Source organism: Apium graveolens, chromosome 1 (genome assembly GCF_009905375.1).
Source record: "Apium graveolens cultivar Ventura chromosome 1, ASM990537v1, whole genome shotgun sequence".
Lineage (NCBI taxonomy): Eukaryota > Viridiplantae > Streptophyta > Magnoliopsida > Apiales > Apiaceae > Apium > Apium graveolens.
This window is the reverse complement of record NC_133647.1, coordinates 101639128-101666512: the sequence shown is the minus strand read 5'-3', so window position 1 is coordinate 101666512 and position 27385 is coordinate 101639128.

Genomic DNA, 27385 nt, shown 5'->3' with positions numbered 1-27385 from the left:
GTTAGATATATTTGTGATGTCATGACTAATATGTTGTGTTTAGTTTTAGAACTTAATATAAGGACTTACTGGAAGTCAGAACTTACTGAAGTCAGAACTTATATCAGAACTTAATGCCGTTAGGATTTATATCAGGACTTAAGTGCGGAAACTTCAGATAAAGAATACGGCCGATTTACAGGAGAGGATCTGGACTAAAACAATAGAAGATATGCATGAAGAAGTGGACATCTAGAAGACTTGTAGAAGATAATATCTGATTGATATATTTTAGGAGACAAAATTATATTCCATATCAATTAGAAGATATCTTATAACTGTGTACTATATAAACACAACTTAGGTTTACACTATATGTGTTAAGTTAACGAGAACATTATTTATTGTAACCTAGCAGCTCTTAGTGATATTGTGGCGCCCTCCAAACCCGGGTCAGAAGTTTGGGCTCCACAACACATACACAATATATGAACCTGTATATAAGATATTATTTGCAATGACCCTGCTTTACACAATCACGGATCGCAACAGGTTAAAGTATAAAAACAAGCCACAACCTTAACTTTTATTACATCGTACCAAATCCTGACTAAATTAACTTACAACTAATAATAAAATTATTCTTACAATCTTACTATCTTACTATTGCAATAAGCTCCTATTAGCTCGATCCAACTCAATCTGGAATCCTAGCTCGTACATGGAACTGGGAAATCCTGCTATCCACCGTATCCTTCTTAACTGTAGAATATATAAAATGATTTGGAAGAGTGAGCTAACTAGCTCAGCAAGTCACAATGACAATAATTGAGATAAATCAATGATCAAACGAGATGATTCAGAGGAATCAAGTTTATTGCTAAATAATCATTAGAATTGGACATTCATTTTAAGTTTTTAAAACCAAGGTTAGGCTGCTGATCAGTCACGCACTAACCCCGAGCAAAGCACACAACACTGCTCTATCTACTGGACTCAAGGCACACATTGACCTAAATTGACCATAGATATGGTCTGACCACGAATCTGGTCCACATATATATATATAAAAACTATCCAATTCTAAAGCAGTTCAATATGATAAACAATATAATTCGATAAACAAGATCATAATCAATGATGGTTAAACATTTGAATAAAAATGTAAAGAAACTCATGGATATCTCAAAGGGTATATCAAGGTATGTATAAGAAACGGTTTTCAGTTTGTAAAATGATCAGGTTTTGGACGAATACTGATTTTTCAAGGTATAGTTCTTTGATGTTATAAAGAATGGTTGGAGTATAAAAGTTTCTGTGTTTTCAAACAATGTTTGCTCCAGTGTTTGGTATTTGGTAGTTATACATTTGGGGAGTGATATCATATTTGTGTGATTTGGTATTTGAGGATCAACGAAAGATGGTTTACAAAGAACAAGGCTTACGACTCAAGATCAAGAAAAAATCAGGGTTCAAGGGAAAATAGTCTAAAGCATTTGCAATATAAAACAAGAGATATTTGGAATACTAACGACATGTTATAAAACAGTTCGAAAACATTTGCGATGTATTTTTGGGGAAAAGTTCAGAAATACTTGCCTTACAGGGCTTTACAACTATTATTGATTAACTTTGAGCCAACTCTGTCGCTCAGGCTTTAACGTCCAACCACTAGATCCCATTGGATTCGACTTCGATACTCATATTTTTCAGTTGAAACTCTACTGAGCTCGTCGACTGCCTATTAGGTCATCTTTAGTCCAATGTCCATTTTAGGTTTCCCGACTAGAACCTACAGGGGCGAAATACTCTATGTTAGACGCTCAGTTATGCTTGACATATCCTCGATACCAATCGTACCTAAACGATAACAATCCCAACTCGTACTTATATACATTACTAAAGTACATGCAACATACATGATTCATATACTCAAATCTCGATTCAATATTCGTTTTCGGTGAACACATATACTTATCGTTTTAGGAAACAAATAGTCCGCTATATTTTAAAGAATATTTAAGTATAACTATGTAACTATTTACATTCGACTGGTAGTTCCGATATGTTACAGGGTACGTTCCCGAAAATCGGGCAGCGCTTCCTTTGTTTATCGGACTACCCGTCGAAAACAATCGACGTCAAACCAACAACAATTAAATGCACAACCACCACAATCCCAACCACCAGTTCAATCCAACAATTAATCCAATCACAATTCGTCAACTAAATTACATACTCGACTTTAATGTAAAATCAAATTCTCGTTTCAAAGATAATTTCACGGATTAATTTATTTTAAAATATTAGGACTCAGAACCGGGTCATCACAGTCCACCGTCGGCTCGCCGAGGCTCATCGCCTACTGCGGCAAAGATTCGTGGGTGCCCGTATAAATTGGGTTTCCATCGCGAAACTTCACCGATTAAATATTATAACTTTCGAAATATAAACCAAATAATTACAGAAATTTATTCGAAAGATAATACCAAATAATTCGAGTAAATACCTTAAATATTTACTTCGAATTTATTGGAAATAATCGAATAAATCCCAAAAAATCATTCATGTTTCATTATTTCAATCCATCAGAAAAATCAGAATTAATAATAAAATATCAATCATCATAAACGAAACACGCTCGCGCGTGTAACCCGACTCAGGCAGCCAGAACAGGGAAATCAAGAAGAAGTGCGACCTTAATACCCAACTGTAACACATATGCATACATACGTATGTGTATATATACAATCAGACAGAAACAAGCTAAGCAGCTAGAACCAACCAGAGATGGGGCCGCGGCGGTGGCCGGAACCGGCGAGAAACACAGCGGCCAAGCACGAAACCAGAAGTCAGGAGAAGAAAGAGAAACGGATATGGGGAGAAAGAAAAGTAAGGATCGAGAGAGAGGTGAGAAACAGAGAGGATTCGAGAGTGTGGTCGAGAGAAAAATTGAGAGAGATCGAAATGGGATGGTGAGGAAAGAGCAGGAACAAGGTTTCTGTTGTGTTTTTTTTTCTAAGCAACTGATTTTTCTTATGCTCGCAACACGTGTCCAATTATTTGACACGTAAACCCCCGGATAGTTAGTCGATTTGTATCACTTCTTGCCCTTTAACGATATAATATGGCGAATAAAATTAATCAAAACAATTTCGAAGTAATCTTAAAATTTTGCAAATATCCCGAAACCAATAAAATAGAATTTTCATAATTTTTAAAGTACTTTTGAAACACAACTCGTACCCACATTTCACAATTAGTGAACCAAGCTACACTTAAAACAAATTCAGAAAGTCGCAAAAATAGTCTTAAAATGTTACAAATATCCCCAAGTTTATAAAAACATAAATTTCGTAATTTTAAAATAATTTCTGGAGCGCAATTTATACCCGCTTTTTAACAATTAAACGAAACAACGCCCGGGTGAAATTAATCCCAAAAATTTCCAAAATAATTTTAAAATTCTCAGAATACTATAATCTTAGTAAAATATGAATTCTGTGATTTTTGAAGAAATCTGGAATTAAATATGGATTTTACAAATAAACATAATCAAAAAATCATTTAAAGATAAATAATTAATAAAATATTGATTTCTCAATTTTATAGAATCCTAAAAATATTTATTATAATTATAAAACCATAAAAACAATTTTTGAGACATTCCAAGTATTCACGCAAATAAATTTGCACCGAATCCATTTTTAAAAATGAAACAATCCAATACGACCCCATAATTAATCACACGAACAACCCGATATATTATAGATCACATATCAATAATCAAACAGCACATAGCGGTCAAAACCAATACACATATTTTATTTCATTAATACTTCCACAATTACATATTTAAATAATTCAAAAATACACGAGTCGTTATATCCTTCCCCCCTTAAAAAGATTCTGTCCTCAGAATCTGATCTAACTAAATAAGTGAGGATATTCGTCAAGCATATCTGACTCTAATTTTCAAGTAGACTCTCCTACTCGAGGATTTCAAACATAATCACTATAGATATACACTTATTTCCAAGGACTCACCTTTAACGATCGAGAATTTGGATCGATCACTATATGCAGAACAAACTTGGACAAGAGCCCATTGGCTCCTAATCACTCACTTAATTCAAATCAGATACTTATCGCTTTAACATTAATAGGTTAAACACACTATATGTGCACACTGTTGTGACGGTAACGTCAACTCATGAATAACTTTATCTATATTTATCAATACCTCGAATGGTTCACTAATTTTAGGACTTAACCTGTCTCTTCTACTTAGACTTATCTAGTCTTTTTCAAGATGAAACTTGTACTAACACTACTGGTCTTATTTCTATACTCATATTCTTTCTCGATATAATTTCGCCTTCTTTCTTTGTCTACTCCGAGCTGCTTCAATCAATATTACTTCGCTCTTGGTGTGCCGAGTTAATTTAGAATTTGGCAACTTTCTTTCTCTCACTTTATCTCAATAAAAAAAATGAGGACCTACACTTACATTCACATGAAGCTTGGTAAAGTGGCATTCCAAAGCTGACATCGATGATAAATGATTATTCAAGTGTTTCTTTAAAAATCAACTTCTCAACATATCTTCCATTTCCTGAATTACTTCCGTACTTTGACCCTCCATTTAATGATGATAGGCAGTGCTCGTTTTCAACTTAGTTTCCAAACATTTAAACATCTCTTACTCTTTTTCATCAGTTAGGGTGGAAAAGTAATCTCATATATTCTCGTATTATCACCGTTAAGTATTTGAACTTCAGATTCCACTCTTTCTAATTCCTCTATTACTTCCTCGGTGGTCTTTAATTACATCCAATCCTTTCTGTCAGCATAAGGCATCTGTTACCATACGGCTTTGCTTAGGTAGTTGTTAATGGATTAATTCAGAATCCTTTGTTAACCTTGGTCAAAATTTCATTCTTAAAAACTCAACGTATAGTTGCTTTCCTTCTGATCTTTGGAGAAAAAAAAATCCTTGGACATCCTATGCAGACTTTCGTATTCCTTGAGTAGCTGAGGATGTTATCAATAAATATAGTTTGCTTGTCTAAGTACTCCTTATACACCATGATCCTTAATTCCTTATAATCACCTGATACACTTGTTATTTCACATAATATCATCCGAGCTTGCAATGCCCTTAACTCACTTTAATCATAATCTCTGATATGTTCTCAGGCCGGATCTTAAGTTAATCCTCAAGACATAACACACTTCTTGGATTAGGTCTTATAGGTAATCAATTTTTATAGGGGTCACTTATTCTTATTCGTTGTTTTATTGAACTCCTGCTAACCAGTACATAATCTCATAATTTCATTCCTTTTCTCTAACAACACCACTGATACATTTTATGATTCGCTTCTTGTAAAACCACTCCTTGGTCTGCCCTGTTCACTAGGCCTCTGATACTTCACCTTAATTCTTTGACATGTTCAACACTTTCCCAATCTATTTTGAAATTCCCTTCTTATACCTGGTTATCACTATTTTTCTTTATCTTTCAATATATCTTGGCATCTCTTCAGTAGATTAAATATTCGATATTGTGAATTCCCTATGGGATCTCATATCTTAATTCTTCTGCTTGTAGCATCCAAGTGCTGGAAGAAAACCGGGGAATATCGTGATCGTTCTTCTGGGCGCATAAATTTCCTCTTACTAATTGTTAACACCGTGATCCATTATCTTCTCTTGACATCTTATCTTTCCCTTCACAACTTCAACTGAAAGGTCATATTATCCATCTTTGTTCCTTTTGGATTATGAACTTTAGCTTTCCATTCCAACCTTCAGAATTCTATAGTTAATTCTTCTGGTGCAGTCTCTATGTTCGTTCTCTCCTTTTTGCTTATCGTTTTCCACTACATTCGCTTTTCCCCGCGAATACTTCAAACTCTGATGGTCCATATAGATCTTACACATTTCTCCATACATATCATGTTTTCCAATCTTTCAAAACAAATATTATTACTGTTAGTCCCAATTATGAGTAGGATACTTCTGCTCATAAGGTTTCGGTTGTCTAGGTGCATATACAATAACTTTATTGTGCTGCATCAATACACATCCTACTCCCTTATGAGAAGCATCACTATAACTACCAAATCTCCTTGATACTTTCAAAATGATAAAGCAGGTGTTGTAACCATTCTTTCACTTAACTCCTTAAAACTTTCTTTACCCTTCTCTACTTCATATAAACTTCTTGCTTCTCCTGGTTAGCTTCGTCTAAGATATTGCAACTTCCAAGAAATCTTGCACCAATTTTCGATAGTAACCGGCCTATGATCACACTTCTTACTTTTGTTGGTGCTTTTGGCCTTCCTTTATTCATAGTAACTTTAATTTCTACTGGATCTCTTTTGATCTTCTTCACATTGAATATTTATGCTAAGAACTACATTTCACACAACTTCTTTCTTCTCCAACTTCTCAGTTATCATTAAATGCTTTGCATGGTCCTCCGTTGACTTTAAGTGTTACCCTACAGCTTATCCAGATCTTCCTTAAAGATTCTGTCTATCAAGTTCAAATATTACTGGTATATTGGTTAATCCAAATGACAATACGAGAATAGTACTTAGTTCTGAAAATTATCTTTGATATATTCATAGGTCTAATCTTCATTTGGTGAAATACCAAGTCTGAAATCAGCCTTATAAAAGTACTTTGCTTCCTTCGTCTGATCAAACAAATCATTGGGCGAAGGTAACAGATACTTGCTCTTAATAATATACTTGTTGAGCTTTCTTTAGTCGACGCATAATCTCATACTTCCATTTTCTTATTAACAATTAGTACTGGTGCACTTTATGGGGTACACTAGGTTTAATCGCTCCTTCTTCTAACATCTCTTGCATCTGCTTTGCTAACTTCCTCATTTTAACTGGTGCTATTTCGTGTAAGGCCTTGGTCACTAGCTTCGTTTCAGGTGCTAAGTCAATCGCGAGCTTCATTTCTCTATCTGGAGGAAATGTTGATAACTCATTTGGAAACATATCTTGAAACTCTTTTAATTGTTATAAAATTATCAAATTTTGTTTGCTTCTGACTTTTATTTTTCTCATAATCACCATAATGCTCACATTTTAATCACCGTTAACAAATTTCTTTACCCTTTTTCTTCCTTTATACCTCATCATATTCTCATTTGACATTTTCAGGATTATCTCTTCATCTTGACGGTTCGTCTGGGCATCATGCTTAAATAGTTAATCTATCTCTTAGAATAATGTCCAATCCTCTTATCTCAAATGATATCAACTCTTCATAATTTATTGCCAGAATCTCAATTCCACCGTTGGTACTTACTTATTTAACACTTACACATCCTTGATTTGCTAATCTTTTAGTAATAATCTTATCAATTCAACGAGGTAGATCATCTTATCAACAATACCTTAGGGAATAAACAATCAAGTTTCTTCCACCTCTTCCAATACTTTAACGCATAAGGTATTCACCATAATCATCTATGTCATCACGTCCGTATTCTGAATAATATATTTCACAGGAAAATCGCATATTCTCGTTCTCGAAGACGTATTCCTTATTGGGGTAAATTCCCTAGATTCTTAATGCATCCCTGACTGGGTTAGTGATTTGCAATTCCCGCCATATGCCCTTGTTTGCTTCCAATGCGTGAGAGGTAGATGGAACTTTGCCCGCTTGGTCCATAATACGCTGATTTCTGTTTGAAAAACTCTTTCAACGAAGCAACTGGAAAGATTCACAATTCAACAAAAAATGGAGTTGAAAAGTTAGAAGAAGTAAGGAGTTGAATATGAATGAGACAACCACATTGGTACTTAAGATGGCCAGTCTTTCATACCATATGGCATACAGCACATGATTAGGTGGCGTCCCACCCTACTCTTTGTCATTCTGACAAAGTGTCTCACCATAACACTGTTTGCCCCAGTCAAAAAGCAAAACTTGTGGGAAACAAATAAATTTAGAAGGAATGCAATATCCTCCTTTTTGATATCATCATAAGGAGTTTATTTAAAAAAAATTCATACTTATTTAAGAATCAAAAAGGAATATACGTTGTAATATTGAAAACAAGAAAGATACCATTGGTCACCATCCACATTTCATTTGTATTCATCTTTCGAGCTTGTTCGATCATAATAGCGTTCTCATCAGATAACTTCGGGTTTCCTCTTTTTAATTTAGAATAACCACGAACCATTCCACATAATGATCCTTTTGTTAATAATGTTCTTCTTTTAGAAAAGTCTGTAAATCTTCCCAATCTTCTTCGATCACGCTCAGGCTCTTTTTAAATCAATGAATTCTTTAGGCTTTAATGGTCTCTGCAACTTGATGAATAATCACTCTGTACAGGGATTCTGATATTAACCTTGTCAAACAACATTTACACCTTACCATTTAGGAATAATCAGCTTCTTCATAATCACGGGTTACATGGTTCTTTGAATTAACAATACTAAGTCTGAAGTAAGTATCCTTCCAGGCAACCCAGGTTTTTATCAAACAAGAAACTCAAGTAGTAACTTGACAACCAAGGTTTAAAACTTATTTTATTCAAAAAGGCTTTTAGAAATTTTGTAAGGAAAAATCTTTTTCGAAAACTTGTTAAAATTTTTGAAAATTATAAATCTGGTTGTCCTTACTATATGAGTTGGTTGTTGTCCTTCTTACCTATAACAAGGTACCAAATTAAAGAAACAATCATATAAACGTCCGTTCACTTCAATCTACCTTTTCTTCTTTATCGTGTCTATTTGCCTTCCTTAATCGACGAAAACTTCAATTGTCGTTGCATGTTATCTTATTCGTAGCTTCACATCAAAGTTCCCATACTGGTAATACTCCCAACATTATTGTTGCAGTAGTTAAGTAAAACAGGCTATCCAATAGTCAACCAATCGGCTGATGTCACATTACCTTGTTACTATAAATATATCACATTGTCATAACACCACTATCTAATTTCAAGAAAACTCCAGATCCCTAATCTCCTCTAACTCTCTCTTTTTAATGCTTATCTAATCCATTCCACAAGCTAGTCATGGGTGACCTAATTACTAATGGCTTCTGGTAATCTGGTAACAATTATCCTTCGGAACACCTGACTCTTCTTTCTAGACTTCTTCTCACCTTTATTCATATCTCAAGTACTCACCATTTACTGCAATTCCCGAATCCATCCTCATAGGTACAATTGCTCCATAGGACAAGTTCTAAACTGGGGGTATAGAACAGGGTGTAGTAAACTGAAGAGATACACTCACAACCGAATGTCTAGTATAATAAGAATAAATGAATGGAGGTTCTTAAATAGGTAGTCTCATGACAAGAGGTGGTAGAATAGCGTAGAATAACTTAAAGAGGTGCAACTGTCATAACAGAAGGTAGTACCATTAATTCTGGTGGAGGAACAAGGTGCAAATCCAATCTGAGAGAAGATGACGATCCTCGAACGGAAAGCTCCAAGCGATCAGATAATACCAGGAAATTAGGATCTGGCATTGCCGTTGTCTGGAAATCACATCGCAAGCTAAAAATCCCGAATCGCAACATGAATCGTGCCGGAGACCCACTATATAGTCACACTCAACCTCACAGTGTCTTATCTTTCCATTTCCTATTCCTAATCCTAACCCTCTACCCAATCCCGATAATCTAGGCTTGTTTCAGTGACTTATAACCTGTAGCTCTGATACCAACCTGTGGCGCCCTCCAAACCCGGGTCAGAAGTTTGGGGTCCACAATATATATACAATATATGAACCTGTATATAAGATATTATTTGCAATGACCCTCCTTTACACAATCACGGATCGCAACAGGTTAAAGTATGAAAACAAGACACAACCTTAACTTTTATTACATCATACCAAATCCCGACTAAATTAACTTACAACTGATAATAAAATTATTCTTACAATCTTACTATCTTACTATTGCAATAAGCTCCTATTAGCTCGATCCAACTCAATCTGGAATCCTAGCTCGTACATTGAACTGGGAAATCCTGCTATCCACCGTATCCTTCTTAACTGTAGAATACATAAAAAGATTTGCAAGAGTGAGCTAACTAGCTCAGCAAGTCACAATGACAATAATTGAGATAAATCAATTATCAAACGAGATGATTCAGAGGAATCAAGTTTATTGCTAAACAATCATTATAATTGGACATTCATTTTAAGTTTTTAAAACCAAGGTTAGGCTGCTGATCAGTCACGCACTAACCCCGAGCAAAGCACACAACACTGCTCTAACTACTGGACTCAAGGCACACATTGGCCTAAATTGACCATAGATAAGGTCTGACCACGAATCTGGTCCACATATATATATATATATATATAAACTATCCAATTCTAAAGCAGTTCAATATGATAAACAATATAATTCGATAAACAAGATCATAATCAATGATGGTTAAACATTTGAATAAAAACATAAAGAAACTCATGGATATCTCAAGGGTATATCAAGGTATGTATAAGAAACAGTTTTCAGTTTGTAAAATGATCAGGTATTGGACGAATACTAATTTTTCAAGGTATAGTTCTTTGATGTTATAAAGAATGGTTGGAGTATAAAAGTTTCTGTGTTTTCAAAAAATGTTTGCTCCAGTGTTTGGTATTTGGTAGTTATACATTTGGGGAGTGATATCATATTTGTGTGATTTGGTATTTGAGGATCAACAAAAGATGGTTTACAAAGAACAAGGCTTACGGCTCAAGATCAAGAAAAAATCAGGGTTCAAGGGTAAATAGTCTAAAGCACTTGCAATATAAAACAGGAGATATTTGGAATACTAACGACATGTTATGAAACAGTTCGAAAACATTTGTGATGTATTTTTGGGGAAAAGTTCAGAAATACTTGCCTTACTGGGCTTTACAACTATTATTGATTAACTTTGAGCCGACTCTGTCGATCAGGCTTTAACGCCCAACCACTAGATCCCATTGGATTCGACTTCGACACTCATATTTTTCTGTTGAAACTCTACTGAGCTCGTCGACTGCCTACTAGGTCATCTTTAGTCCAATGTCCATTTTCGGTTTCCCGACTAGAACCTACAGGGGCAAAATACTCTATGTTAGACGCTCAGTTATGCTTGACATATCCTCGATACCAATCGTACCTAAATGATAACAATCCCAACTCGTACTTATATACATTACTAAAGTACACGCAACATATAACGACTTGTATACTTTTAAATTATTTAAAAGTGTAATTATTAGATAAATAGTTAAATAAAATATGTGCACTAGTTTCGATCGCTATGTGTTGTAATATCCGGGATATAACGTGTAATTATTTTTACTATTAAATAATTATTATGTGTGTTCAGTATCTATTTTGTGAGTTAATTGTTAAGTGATATATGTACTTGAATATTCAAAAATAATATTAATTGAGTATTTTAATTTTTATATGTCCAAAATAAAATATAGATAATTGTCATATCTTCCTAATTATTTTTATGTTGATTTATAGATTTATAAGAATCATATGAAATTTTTAAAATCTTTTTCCGGGTAATTAAAATTTATTTTATAAAAACGGGAACCAACTGATGTCAACCGTTGTTACGTTTTTGGAACCCGAAACTCTTCCGAGAACTCCTTCCTAACCTAATTGTAATATTCCGAGCATTTTCCATGTTTCGACTTATTCGATCCGGCGTACGGTTTGTCCTGCGCGGGTCCCGGCACAACATTTTCGATATAATATTCGTTTCGGTAAATTAATAAAACCCGTATTTTCGATAAACGGGAGCTTTTTATTAAACTATCCCAATTATCACTTCGTAGTACGTGTAACTGGGTGCTGAGACCAAGACCGCAGTACAAGCTGTACTGATTTGGATAATTATCCCGAAAATCGATACCGTTTGGATCAGTTTTTATAAATAAACGTACCCTTTTATATCCGGAATGATCCAACGGGATACTAATTTTCCGTAATTATAAATAGCCTTTTACCGTATTTTATTTCGTATAAAAATCATTTGCAGACAGATAATTATATAATTTTACAGAGAAAAATCTTATATTCATAAATTGTTCTAAGAATCAAACAGCAAAACGAAGGCGTTACCGATCTCTGTTTTTAAAGCTTGAGTAACCAAAACGAAGGATTTGAGGTGTTCTATCAGATTCTGAGCTTTGTTTCACTGCAGAATCAAAGGTTTAATTTCTAAAAATTTATTTATTTTCGAATTTATTTTATTAAAAATATGAATTTTTGTTCGGATGATTGTTTGTATGATTTGATGATTGCATGTTGTAGAGCTTGTTTTCCTGATGATTTTCATATGTCATACGTCTGATTTGGAGTTCAATAACATGTTCAAATTTGAGTTTGATTTTCGAATTTTAAAATTAGGGTTTATAACCCGTATGAATGTTCTTAATTGAAATTTGGGGGTTTCTTATTCTGTGATAGATTGATGTTGTGTTATAGTGGGTTGTGTTCTCTGTGAAATTAGCAATCCAGTCATATAAGTTTCATGAACCAACGAGGTCTGTAGAGAAGGGAGTTGTGTTTTAAATATTTTCGATGTTCGCCGGAAACCGGCGATGTTCTTGGCCAATTTCCGGCCAAAACATGAATGATTATAATGATTTGATTGCATGAATATGTTCCTGGTGAGGTGTAGTTGTGATCTGGACAGTTTGGCGGCCTGAGGTGGCCGGAATCGTGTTCTCCGGCCACACTCCGGCGAAGTCGCGGCGGGGTTGGTAAAATTGCAAACAGGCCCCTGTAGTTTTAAAAATGATGCAGTTAGGTCCCTGAAGTTTCCAGACTTTGCAAAAATAGGATTCCTGTTTTAAAAATGTTTAAAAATCATATTTCCCATTTATTTTTATTATAAAAATTCATTTTTAATTTCTGAAAATTCTAAAAATTATTATTTTAATTCCGAAAATTATTTTTAATTCACAAATAAATCTGAATTAATTAGTTAATTAATTTCAGTTAATTTTTAATTGATTAATTAGTCAATTAATTCGAAAATTAATTGATTAATTGATTTAATTAATTATTAATTGATTTTTAATTAATTATTTAATTAGATTTAATTATTAAAAATGATTTAAAAATTTTGAAAAATAGTTTCGAGCTTTAAAATATTATTCTAAATTATTTTCAAGGCTCGATAATTATTCTAAAATTGTTTCGGAGCCAGAATTGGCCAACCGAACCCTGTTTATTAACCCGAAATTGATCCAACGACCCGTTTTAATTCTGAAAAATGTTTTAAAAATTATTTTAAATACCCGAAAGCACATTTATGACCCGAGACTTCTTTATAAATGATATGTCATTGATTACGTGATGTATTATGTGTTATACGTGACCTGTTGTTTGACTATCAGTCTATATATTCGGTGTTTACTTCGTTATTGCATAAATTTCAATCCGTTAATCGGATTTGGGTAAAACGAAGGGTAGATAGAAGTGTGTGTTGAATAGAACTCTATGAGTTGATGATTGATAGATACTTATGATATGTGAGCAGAAAAGGCAAGACGTAGGAAAGGAAAACAGATAGTTGAAGAGTAAGACGGTTGTGATTGGAAGTCAGTGCAGAGTAGTAAGCTAATACCAGGCAAGTGTTCTGAACTTTCTCAAGACATTGTAATTCTTGATAGTCTTGTTAACATTGCAAGTGCTTTGAAGCACGGAAACCTAAACCCTGATTTCAGTTATTATTCTTGAGCTATGAACCATATTCTTTCTAAGCCATTGATTATTGTAAACCCAAACTTGAACCTCAAGTATACGATACTATTCCATAAATACATGCAAACAAAATCCCAAACACTGAACTGAATTACTTGTACATTCAACCATTGTATCCTATGCTTTGAAAGCCCAAATCTTTGAAACCCTGAAATATTGATTCTTTTGTTATCCAATTCTTTCATTACCCAGCGTTCAAGCTTTTAAACTACTTATTTGATCCTTACAAAGATTGAAAACCTTTCATTGTTAAACACTCATTGTTGTTAATGATTTTGGTTATTGTTTACTATTGCATATTCTGTTATTATGTTAGAATTGGATTGTTTTTATAAAATTGTGGACCAGATTCGTGGTCAGACCATATAATGGTCAAGTTAGGCCAATGTGTGCCTTGGATCCAGTAGTTAGAGCAATGCTGTGTGCCTTGCTCGGGGTTAGTGCGTGACTGATCAGCAGCCTAACCTTGGCTTTTAAATTAAAAGTATAATATCCAATTCTAAATCATAATCCAATGTTCACTTGATATCATAATCATAGTCACCTGATGATCATTATTCTCAGTTTTGTCATTTTGACTTGCTAAGCTAGTTAGCTCATTTGTGCGATGTTGTTTATATTCTTTCCAGTTAAAAAGGAACCAGTTGGTAGCGAGGATCCCCAGTCCAGCGCGAGAGCTAGGGGTTCAGGTTGAGGAAGCTAAGCTAGTAGGCTTCTTTTGGCATAATTTAAGTTTGTAATAATGTTTGATACTCAGTGTGAGTTTGAAATAGTTGGGATTTGAACGGTTTGTAATATATTAGTGTGTTTGGCTTGTGTGCATACTTTAACCTGTTGCGGTCCGTGGTAGTTGATAAGTAGGGTCACTGCATATATTATTATTATCTTTATTATTGTTATAAGTAGGTTATAATTAAGGTGTGTGTGTGGACCCCAAACTTCTGACCCGGGTTTGGAGGGCGCCACATGTGTTGTTTTATTATGATCTCTGTGTGAATTAGGGTGTACCGGGTTATTTACATAATTAACTATTGAGTTGTATTGAATCGTTTTCACTTTTAAAAGTGAATTTAGTGCAAATTTATTTGCATAAATATTTGAAATGTCTCTAAAATTATTCTTATGGCTTTATAATTTCAATATTTATTTTTGGGATTTCATAAAATTTAGAAATCAATATTTTAGCAATTATTTAACCCTGTATGATTTTTTTATTATATTTATTTGTAAAATCGTACTTAATTCCTGAGTTCTTCAAAAATTATGAAAATCATATTTATTTAGGTTTGAAATATTCCGGGAATTTTAAAATTATTTTGGGAATTTTCGGGATTATTTTCACCCGCGCGTTGAATCGTTTATTTGTTAAAGCGGGTATAAATGGCGCTTCAGAAATTGTTTTAAAATTACAAAAATTACATTATCATCTATTCCGGGATATTTCTAACATTTTAAGGTTAATTTTGTAATATTCTGAATTTGTTTTGTGCGCATCTTGGTTCCTTAAATGGTGAAAATAGGGTTCAGCGTTAAGTTATCCGGTGTTATAGTACACGTGTTGATTTCTTGTTAAACTAGTGATACGTGGCAGTATTCTTTTAATTCATTTGTCAGTGTTAAATTCGTTAATCAAAGAAAAAAAATAGATAAGCACCATTGTGCTTACCCCTTCCCCTGTATCCATCTCTCAATTATCTCGATTCCCTGTTCTTTCTATTAATTCATTCTCCTCATATATCTTTTCCCCGCTGCCGCCGCATATTCTCCAGCCGTTGATGCTTCCTTTCTTTCTAGTATTTAGCCGCTGCTCTCTTTATTTTCCCGGCGAGCTGGCTGTTCCGGCCGTATGGCCTTGATTCAGTCAGGGTTGTAGGTGAAGATATATACACATATGTGCGTGTGTATATTTCAATGATGAACTGTGGTTGTGCGGTATTTGTTTGCGTATGTGTTATTGTTGCCGATTACTGCCGTTCTTCTCTCCATTTCGACTTCATTCTCTGTTCCATGGCTGTTCAGTTCGGTTTTGTTGGGTGTATACGCACGTCTGTGTATATAACTGCGTGCCGCCCTCCTTGTTTTCCGCCAGGGAGGCGGTGGCGCGTGAGATTAACACGCGTGTGTGTGTGTCTACCCTGTTTCCTGTTGTGTGTGTATTTATTGATTGACTGATTAATAATTTTATTAAATATTAATTCCTATTTTCTGCAGGGAATAAATTGATTAAGGATTCATGAAATAAAATTTGTGCGGGAAATTATTAATTGTAAATTGGTAGAATTTATTTGGAAACCCGGCAAGTATCGGGCACCAATAAATTTTACCGCCGTCGGCGATGAGCCTCGGCGAGCCGACGGTGGACAGTGATGATATTTCTGAGTCCTACTAATTAAAAATATAAAAATACGAATAATAAATGATTATTTAAAAAGTTGTATCATTAATTGAATTTTGATGGTGATTGTTGGATTGTGTGATTGGTTGTGAATTGACGTCGAGTTGTTCGACGGGTAGGCCGATAAACAGAGGAAGTGCTGCCCGAATTTTTGGAAATTAAATTCAGAAATTTGGGACATACTCTGTAATTATCGGAACGTTGAACGAGTATAAATAAGTATATACATATATTCTGTGTGAAACTTGATTGTACGATGTGATGAACTATTTTGCCAAATCGATAACCCTGATTTCGTAAAATTTCGAGAACGTGACCCTGACTGTTGGATGTGTTATTGTATTGTAATAATGTATATAATTACGGGTCGGGTTTAAATATCATTGGATAGAATTGGTGTTGAGGATATGTCAAGCATACCTAGACGTCTAACATAGGGTATTTCGGCTCTGTAGGTTCTGGTCGAAGGACTCAGGAATTGATATCGAATTAAGATAATCTAGTGATCAGTCGGCAAGTGCCTCGAGGTTCCCAAGCAAAGAACCCTGAGAGTCCTGGATACTATCTTGAGATAGATTGCTGCGAAGCAGGGATGTCATCTAGTGAGACAGTCATTTGTCCATGAGAGCCTGAACGTTCAAGTCTATCAAAATCAGTTAGTGATAGTCGTAAAGCTCTGCAAGGCAAGTACCCCTGATCATTCTTTTATGGTTCAGTGCATATAAAAAGCTAAATGTTTTATTCTCATAATGGAACAGAAACGTTTTAAGTTACGTATCCCCTGTAGTTATAAATCACTGTTTTCAAATTATTTTGGGGAGAAGTAACCTCGAAAGGTACCTATCTCGAATGAAATGATTTACGAAATGGATTTTATATGTGTGCTGGTTAAATAAATGATTTTGAAAATGAGATAGGTATAAGTGTTTTGAAAACTGGATAAAACGGTCAGATATGGGATACATTGGGGCCAGAGTAGGCCTATTGAGGTGGCGTAAGAGGCTAATTCGGTTGCGCGTACTATATAACCGATTAGTCCAGCGGGTCAGAGATCTAGCTAGTCTCTGAGTTCCGGAACAGGTATATAGGATAGCAGTGGGAGCTATCCGGTGTTGATAGCCTGATCAACTATCTTCACATATCCGTAAGTATCTGATTTGGTTTTGTGATTCTCGTAACGGAACAAGTAAGTTATATAGTGGATTTGGAAATGAAAATGGCATGCTAGAATTAAACTCTGGTATTTGTACACAGCATACTACTACGTTTGTTTTATTGAAAGCATGCTAGTTTTGATATCCAGTTTATATCTGTTTTACATGTTTCCGGCAATATATGAATTCTATTCCTATAACCGCTTTACTTTAAACTATTTTACTTGTTATTCATATAGTGGTACTGCTGAGCAATTGATTGCTCACCCTTGCAGAATATTTTACATATGTATTGCAGATGCTTAGGAGATTCTTGCGCGGTAGTCAGAGCAGAGTTTCAGCTTCTTTCGTGTCAGGCTCCTCTGAGGTAGTTGTGCTGGACCAAAGATGGTCTGTTGAGTTGTTGTGTTAGCTGCGTCAGAAAGATTGTTGTAAGTTGGTTTGTATTAGTTGTAGCCTAAATCATACTTAAACCTGGAAAAGGTCTTGGAAATGGGGTCGTAGTTATGTTTTATGAATGAGTTGACTGATTTATGATTGTTATTATTGTTGTTGGTGACATCAACTCCTGACCCCGGGTTTGAGGCCATCACATTTGGTATCAGAGCTACAGGTTTGAGTTCCTGATTTAGGTTATGAGTAGAGTCAAAAGAGTGAAGAAAGGTTTGTAGATAGATGTAAGTCAGCAACTCAATCAGAGGAGTGAGTCTATGAATTTAGTCAAGGGTTTCGGAGACGTAACCCTGACGATTATTAAGGATTGACTGGAACTGCCCTAACCTAGAGTACGTCTCCTTTGTATATGTATTATTAGTAACATTCGGTAGAGATTTCTAGTTTTCCCTCGAGAAAACGAGTTTGATTGCGAGGATTCATGTATACCCCCAAATCCGGGGTCGGGGATTCGGGTTGTCACGAGTTCCATTTCCCTTGTCAATACTTAATCTTAACAGTCAACCAACTACTGCGTACTGTGACCCCACAATATGCACACACACACCACAAGTTATAGTCTCAGATATGAATACCAAAAAAAACACAAGTCATTTTATTCCACAATTATAAACCATTTCACCATAAAAAGGGTTTCTGAATAATTTACATATTCTTTGCCATTATTACAATTCATAAATATACATAAGTCTGGCACAACAAAAGTTGAAAGCCTAGCCTACTGGTAGCTCCTACCTCAGCTACAACGGCATCAACGCTTACAGGAAACTGCGAAACGTTTCCTAACCGCTCATGAATTGGGAGCTTGGTCCTGTTCATCTTGTCTATCTGATGTTGTGTGATGAAAGAAGAAAGCAAGGGTGAGCAACAAGCCCACCAAAATAATATGTATAATGCTTTACAATATATGAGCATTCTCATAGTACTCATGAAAATCTTGGTCAAGAAGAAATGAACCAAGTTGATATCTTAACGCGACCAAGTCGCAAAATATTCAGTATATATATACATATATACTTTTCACAATCTTTGAAATCCTCTGACATGTATAATATACACAAAGTTCCATTTTATAACTGTATAAAAATATCGTTGCAAGGTGATCTCATACATCTAACCTTGTCTCAACGTTTTTCTGAAAATCTTTGTCATTCATAAGACAACCATTAACTAGATATAAGTTTAAAAGATGAAGTTACAAGATACTCCAATATGCTTATATCTTTTCCGAATACTACTTGAAGTACCACCGTTCAAGTTATAATGAGCTTTCAACAGTTCATCACATAGATGAGACTACAAGACAAGATTTGAATAGATTAAATCTTTGAAGTATTATTGAAGGAAATGAAGTTATGATATACTTCATTAAGTTCTGATATATATATATATCCACATATACATCTTCTTTATACATTTCCTGAAAACCTCTGTCATGTAAAGTATGAACAGAGGTTGTAACATCCAATAAATTTTTGGAAGGAAACAGAATTGTGGCATAAACCCGATATCTTGCTGATCAGGCAAAGATACCAATAAGTAACCTTTTCTACTAGTAGATGGACGAATTCCCCACTGGTCATCACCCTGGTCGCAATAGGACCTTATGCTGGACTGCCACTCAGCCACTTACGCATTTGATGGACTCCCACTGAGCCACTTACACTATCATGGACGCCCACTGAGCCCATGTTGCTTATGCCGACTCGATAGATGGACTTACTTCCCGAACGTTGGGTAAGTAATCAATTCATTTACCAAAACAGCAACCTCGTTGCGAATATAAAATACACCACAGAGCCGGATCCCTCAGGTTTTGAGCGAGTATTTAAATCCCCTTTAAAAGGAAGATCTTAAATATAAAAAAATGAGTTTTGGGATCCGCTCTAACTTTTAAAAATCATTTTGAAGACTCGAAAACACTTTAAAGAGTGTTTGGAGTAATGTTGATTTAATGAAGTAAATCAGTCCCAATATATTAGAAATATCCGAATATTATTATTTAAATAATATTCCCATAAAGAATAATCTTTATAAAAATAATTGAAGTAGAAGTTGTAAAACTTATACTTGAAATGAGTATTAAATAACCAAAGATATACTTATATGAAAGTACTATCTTTATTTGAATAATTGAAAATAAGTTTGATTATCGAAACATTATTCTTTAATAAATAAAGAATATTATTAAATAATAAGCGGAGTCATAATACCTCGAATGAATATTATAAATAATATTCATTAAATAAAATAAACGGAGTCATACATCCTCAAATGAATATCCAATTAATAATCATTAAATATAATAAACAGAGTCATAAGTCCTCGAATGAATATTCAAATAATATTCATTAAATAAAATAAAGTTAAAGTTATCGAATAAACCTTATTCGATTAATAGTTTTGAAAACTATAATCATATATATATAAAAATATATATATTATACTCGGGAACATCGACTCCCGGTTTAGAAATATGTTCACCTTTTGATCCCCTATACTAAGGGTAAACTCAAATACCGCTTATCTCTAGCATAGGTATTATGTAACTGAATCAACAGATATATGTATCAAGATTACGAACCAAGCATGCATATATACCATATCACATGCTACAATATATCGCAAGAATTTGCTAATAATCCAACATGCATTTATCACAAGACAATGCATATACATATATACATCACAACAACAGTATAGCGGGTAGAAAACTTGCCTGAGTGCTCCCGGATAGACTTAAGCTTAGAGTGGGTCCGATAACCTATGAACAACAACATAAGTCGGAATTAAACCCCGGTCGCTTAAGAAACTAGACTTTAACCATTTAGAGTCCTAATGTTCGCTTTCGCGCTTAACGATTCACTTAAGTTGCTCGAGTACCCTCGGCTCCACCATTTTTAATAAATTAACCATTACGAGTTTTAAGGCGATTCTTTCGCGAGTGTCTTACCAACTGCCTAATGCACTTATCATAATTGTTTCATACTCCAATTAGTCATTTAAGGTCCTTAACCAAGGTTTCAAAGTAAAGCGAGGGGTAATGGTTCGTTCGCGAAACGCCGTTACTTAAAATGGTCGTTTCTCCTAAACCGTACATCGGATTCAAACGAACCACATATCAAAACGAAGCTCGTAATATGAACTATCTAAACATGGCAATGGTCAAAACCTAACAGTGAGTTCAAGGGTCCTGATGTTAAGAACAAAACAGTCTAAAGTAAATCGGCCATTACGACGGCTATGTTTACGCGATTTCCCAAAATTTTAAACCATTCCAATCAATATCAAACCACCACCAATCATCACCATTCCACCATCATTCAACCACAACACAATATCATTCAACCATAACCCAATATCTCAACTTATTTATCTAAACCAAGTCAAAATGTGACCAAGAACATCAAATCCAACAAGTATCACTCCTAACTCCAAAATCAACAAAACCACTTACTAAACAAAGCTCTAAACAAGAGTACACACCCATTACACTAACCCATCATCTAAAAATTATGAAATCCAAAACAACAAAACTTAAGATTAAGGGTTTGAGAAGTTATACCTTCCTCGGAGAGTGGAGAATCACTTAGGAAGCCTTAAGTAACCACTAACTATCTCTACTAAGCTTGGATCTTGAAGAAACATAAGAAAACACAAAGTTAGTTTCTTGAAAACACTATTCACCAAGAACTTTGATGAATTGATTAGCCATGTTAAACATGGAATCTTGAGCTTAAACTTATGGCTCATCTAAGTTATGAATTATGGAAGCTAAAGAAACAAACCTCTTGAATTATGAAGGTGTGTAGCTTGAATTTTGAAAATTTCTCCTTTGCTTTTCATGGAAAAGCCGAGAGCAAAGAGTGGGGGAAGAAGAAAATGTTTTTGTTTTGGTTGCTTTTGATTTTTGTGTTTGTTTTGCTTTTTAATTAGGTTATTACCATGGTAAATATTGTGTGGCTTACAATCATCCAACAATTCCTTCCCTTATGTCATGCTTATGTCACCTTGCACATGTCATAATGCTTCCACTTGTCCACACCTTGTGGTTTGATGATGTCACAATCCTTGGCTTCTTGTACAAGCTTGTCTCTTGGTCACTTATTTGTTTTACGGTTCGCTTATCTTTCGTTCTCGTTTATCGTTTGAGAGATCATATCCGGGATCTTATCACTTGGGTTCCCCTAAACCTTCCTCAATATTTTATATTCCTTTTTATGATCCCCTCTTAAAAACCCTAGAATTTAAGTCCTATTTATCCTGTTACCTTATACTCACTTCTTTCTGTATCTGGTGGATTTCCGGGAAAAATCAAAGTGTTCGGAATTGGATTCTGACGATCTTTACATACACTTATATACCATATAGAGTACTAATAAAATCTCAGAATATCAATAACAGAACCCCTACATAGTGTGGAATGAAAAGTTTTCTTATTCAGCATAATCTGCAAAATCACTATTCATAAGGGTTTCAAAAATTTCCAAAAATTGGGGTTATTACAATTCAGCAGTGAGCGGGCTCTTGTTGTGTCAGCGGAGAAGACGCCAACGTTATTTCTAAATATCGCATTTTTTGTGTCAAGGAATGTTATTGGACTGATTGTGTGACTTCGGTGAGTTCGGATAGCGTGACAATAGTCAGAGGCTGCTATGACGACCAAGTTTATAGTGAATGTGGATTAGAATGAGAGTTGGTATCTTTGAACTCTTCTATTTCTTTCTTGAAATATATTTGTTTCCAGAGTAATTGTTTCTTATTCCATAAGTTGCTTATTTTCCTGTGAAAGTTGTGAACCCGAAGTAAGCTAGTTAGGGTTCTGTTGATCTCGTTACAAATCAAATTCTTTCTTTTCTATTTGTGAATTTCTTATTTAAACGTTGTTTCTTTCCTTGTTGACTTTTTGGTTGATTGGGGCAAATAATACATATGAATTGACCATTTGTCTATGTGACAAAAGGGTCTGGTGGGACGCCGCCGAGTTATGTGTTGTGAACTGTGCAGTACTAAGACTGGCCATCTTATGTACTTGTATGGTTGCTCTCAATCATACCTATATCTTTCTCACTATTCCTCCTTATTTGATTGATTCCTTGATTTTGAAATTTCATTTGAAGTCCCGAGGCAGTGGATTGTCAGTAGCTTTTGTGATTAGACAGTCCTGGTCATCGAAAGTAGTTGAGAGTGGAATGTCTGGAAGAAATATAAGATGTACATTGGATTGCTAGCTATCCCAGAAATGATAATAGTAGAGAGGATTTATGATTCGATATTGAAGGTTGTGATTTTACAAAAGTTAACCCTGTAAAAGATAAATTTATGATAGGAGATAAGAAATCATCCCTGGAGGAATGGTTGGCTGAAATTTGGACCATAGTGCCTAGAGGAGTCTAGCAATCCTTAAGCTTGACATGAATTACTAGTGGATTCTGTGTAATTGGTGGCTGTTATAGCCGGCCAAGTTTCATTGTATACCATATTGGTGTTAATGAGGTAATAGAGCAGTGACGGGAAGTGGTTAGTTGCTGTTGTATTGAGGAGTCATGCTACAGTGTTAGTTCCTTTGTATTTTAGTTTTCCTAAACTGTTATTGATTCTGGTACTGTCATTGTTGCTATGATTTCTAGTGCTATTAATCTAGATTTATTTTGTACACGGACCCCGATATTAAGGACATGGGTAATTTATTGGGGCAACATTTTCCTGATACAGGTGCACTGTTTAAAAACGGTGATATTTTGTTAAATGTTTTGTTATGTTTTAAATAAACTTATTTGTATGTCTCGGGAAAATGCCACCTAAGAAAGCTACCCAGTTTAAAGAAAATAGTAGTAGTTTTGCGAAGGGTCCAACTATAAATGAAATTCTAGATTTGTTGCGCCAGCCGTAGCAACGACAGTTGCAGTTAATCTAACAGGTTTAGTGGCGGTAACTACTGTTGCAGTAGCAACAGCAAGGAGTAAACTCAAGTGTTTATTTCAAAATGTTAACCCTTCTAAGTTTAAAGGTGAACCTAATCCAGTAGCTGCTAGAGCATGGTTAAAAAGGAAATGGAGAAAGCTTTCAATTTTGTCCAAGTAAGTGAAAATTTTAAGACTGAGTATGTAAATTACTTCTTAAAGAATGAAGCGAATTACTGGTGGGAGGCAACCAGATCGTTAAAAGGAGAAGGCCCTGTTTCATGGGCTAGGTTTACTGAGTTGTTTTTGGAAAGGTATTTCCCAGGTTGTGTACGGAGTTAAATGAAAATTGAGTTCTAGAACTAAAACAAGGAGAAAGAAGTGTGTTGGAATTTGAGGCCAAGTTTATAGAATTGGCCGATTAGTTCCTGAGTATGTAAGTACGGAGAGTCAGAAGGCAAGGAGGTTCCAACAAGGGTTGAAGCCTGAAATTCACAGAGGAGTTGTGGCGTTGCAAGTCAACACATAATTTTCTATGGTTCAGGTCGCCCTAATAATGGAAGATGAGCAGAAGTTGACTATTAGAGACGAAAGGGATAAGAAAAGGAAGTCGGAAGGTGTTAAGGATAAAGCAAACCAAGGAGAATCCACTCAGGGATTGGAGAATTGGTTTGGCCGGAATAGGGGTAAGAGATTTCGGAGATAGAATTTATTTCAAGATAGATCTAGGGCTATTTCAGTTGCTTCCACTCCAGCCCGGTCAGTCAAGTGAGCAGTGGATTGCAAGTCCTGTGATAGGAGATGCAGTGGTGTGTGCAAAAAGAGTGTGCAATGTTTCAAGTGTGGATACAAGGGTTATTATGCCTCGGAAAGTAACCCAGGAGTTATGTATTACAATTATGGAGAAAGTGGGCATGTTACAAGGAGTTGTAGAACGGTTATTCAAGATACTACATCACAAGTGTTTAGAAGTTGGACGTAGTTGCAGTTGATTTGTCACCCTCCGAGTTAGAAGGGTTTGATGTGATTTTAGGATTGAGTTGGTTGCCCTGTGCTATGACCAGGAGTGGTTTTAGAAGAAGCGAAGTGTAAAGTGTACAGAAGCCAATAGTAAGATAAGTTTCTGGAGGCAGAAGCAATATAAGGAATTCTTCCAATCATGCGAAAAAAAATATATAATAAGCTAAGGATATGAGGTAGATCCACCATCTGTAAGGATACGAAGAAGAGAATACTTAAGCTGGAGGAATTTTGAGTAGTAAATAAATGCCCTGGAGTCTCTAGAGATCAGTGGAACGAAATAATTAGTGTGATAGTTGTGAAAGTGGTTGGAAGGGAAGTGAGTATACTAGATAGAGACCCCTGGGATGCACTGGTGATGTTATTAAGGAAGAGGGATGAAATTATGAGATTGTATACTGATTATCGGGGATTTAACAAAATGATAAATAAGAATAGTTAACCTCTATAAAGGATTGGTTACTTATGTGACCTAATTCAAGGAGTGTGTGATTTCTACGGGATTGATTTAAGATACAGCATGAGGGCATGTCAAGGATTGCGATTAGGATAAGTTAGAGCATTGCAAGATTGATAATATCATATGGAGTGACAAGTGTATGGATCGTCTATAAAGATTTAGAGAACATGATGTATAAGGAGTACTTGGAAAAGCACATTGTATTTATTGATAACATCATCGCCTATCTAAGGGCTAAGGAAGGCTAAGTTGAATACTTGAAGAAATGTTTGCGAAAGATTGAGAAGTAGCAATTGAATACTAAGCTTCAAAAGTATGAGAATTTGATCAAAATTTAGTATGAGCCATGGTTGTTTAAGTGACTACCCATCAAGAAGGGTCCATTCAGGGATAGATGTCTTGAATAGAAAAGAAATTTTAATATTATTAAGATTATCGAAGAGTTAGCGGAAGAATGGAAGAAGTTAGAAATTAAAGATTTAAGTACCTGGAGGTAATGAGGAGTAATTGTATGGGATCACTTTTTAGTTGGAAGGAATGAGAGGAATCAAGAAGTGTTAAGAAGAAGTTATGAATCAAGAAGTGGATAGTTTAAAAGGAAAGGAAAGTTGCAACTAAAAGGACAGTAGAGGTATGTTTGGATTTTTCCGCTAGAGCACGAATTTCAATATGACTAAGCTGAAGAGTAAAATATAAAGAGAAGCCCACACTTCTAGAATCCTATTTACCTGGAAGCATTCGGGCGTACCAAGACATGACAAGGAACTTCTGGGCAATTGTTGATAAATCGATGAGGTTTGCATGTTTTCTCCCAATTAATGAAAGGTACCCTTGTTTGAGCTAACAGAGTTGTATTTGAATAAAATTGTGTCAAAGTATGAAGTCCTTGTTTTTATTGTGGCTGATTGAAATCTGAGGATTTACTTGAGGTTTTGGACGAAGTTCCAGGAATGCTTGAGGTATTGAGTGAAATATAAGTATCACTTGCCATCCCCAAACAAATGGTAAAAGTGAAAAGACGATTCAAACAATATAAGCTATATTAAGAGTATATATTTTGGAATTTATAAAGGAAACTGGAGTAATTACCTACTGTGAATTGAGTTTTCTATGCTAATAGTATCACGTTAGTAAGAGAATGCTATTTGGCAAAATCTTGTATGGACATAAGCGTGGGTCCTCACTCTATTGAGGAAAAGTGGGAGTAGAGATATTGTTAAATCCTGAATTAACTCAGTACCTCAAGAGTGTAGTGGAGTTGGTTCGGAAGAGAGTTGAAACAACTCGGGATAGACAAAGAAAGAAAGCGGATTTATATAGAAAGGATATGAATATATAGAATGAGGATCGGGGTATAGATGAAAGTTTTACCCTGAGAGAGATTGGTTAAGTTTGAACAGAAGGGACAAGTTGAGTCCTCAATATAGTGAATCATTCGAGGTATTGATAAATATAGGTATAGTTGCCATGAGTTGACGTGGCTGCTGCAGTTGCAGTATATATATATATATAATGTATCTTGCATATCAATATTAAGGCGATATGTATCTGATTCAGACCAAGTTATTGATTAAAAGCCAGTGCGCTCTTATCCAAAATTATTCTGCGTGGAATGACCAATCCACACCTGGATCGTTAAGTGCGAGTCCCTAGTAATGAACTTATGTCTATAGTGAGTATGCGATGAATAAATCTCCGAGTAGAAGAGTCTACCTGGAAGTTAGAGTCAGATAAGCTTGACAAATATCCTCATTTGTTTAGTTAGACCAGATTCTGAGGACATAATCTTTTTAAGGGGGGAAGGATATAACGACTCGTATACTTTTATATTATTTAAAAGTGTAATTATTAGATAAATAGTCAAATAAAATATGTGCACTGGTTTCGATCGCTATATGTTATTTTATTATGATCTCTGTGTGAATTAGGGTGTACCGGGTTATTTACGTAATTAACTATTGAGTTGTATTGAATCGTTTTCACTTTTAAAAGTGAATTTAGTGCAAATTTATTTGCATAAATATTTGAAATGTCTCTAAAATTGTTCTTATGGCTTTATAAAAATATTTATTTTTGAGATTTTTTAAAATTTAGAAATCAATATTTCATCAATTATTTAACCCTGTATGATTTTTTTATTGTATTTATTTGTAAAATCTGTACTTAATTCCTGAGTTCTTCAAAAATTATGAAAATCATATTTATTTAGGTTTGAAATATTCCGGGAATTTTAAAGCTATTTTGGGAATTTTTG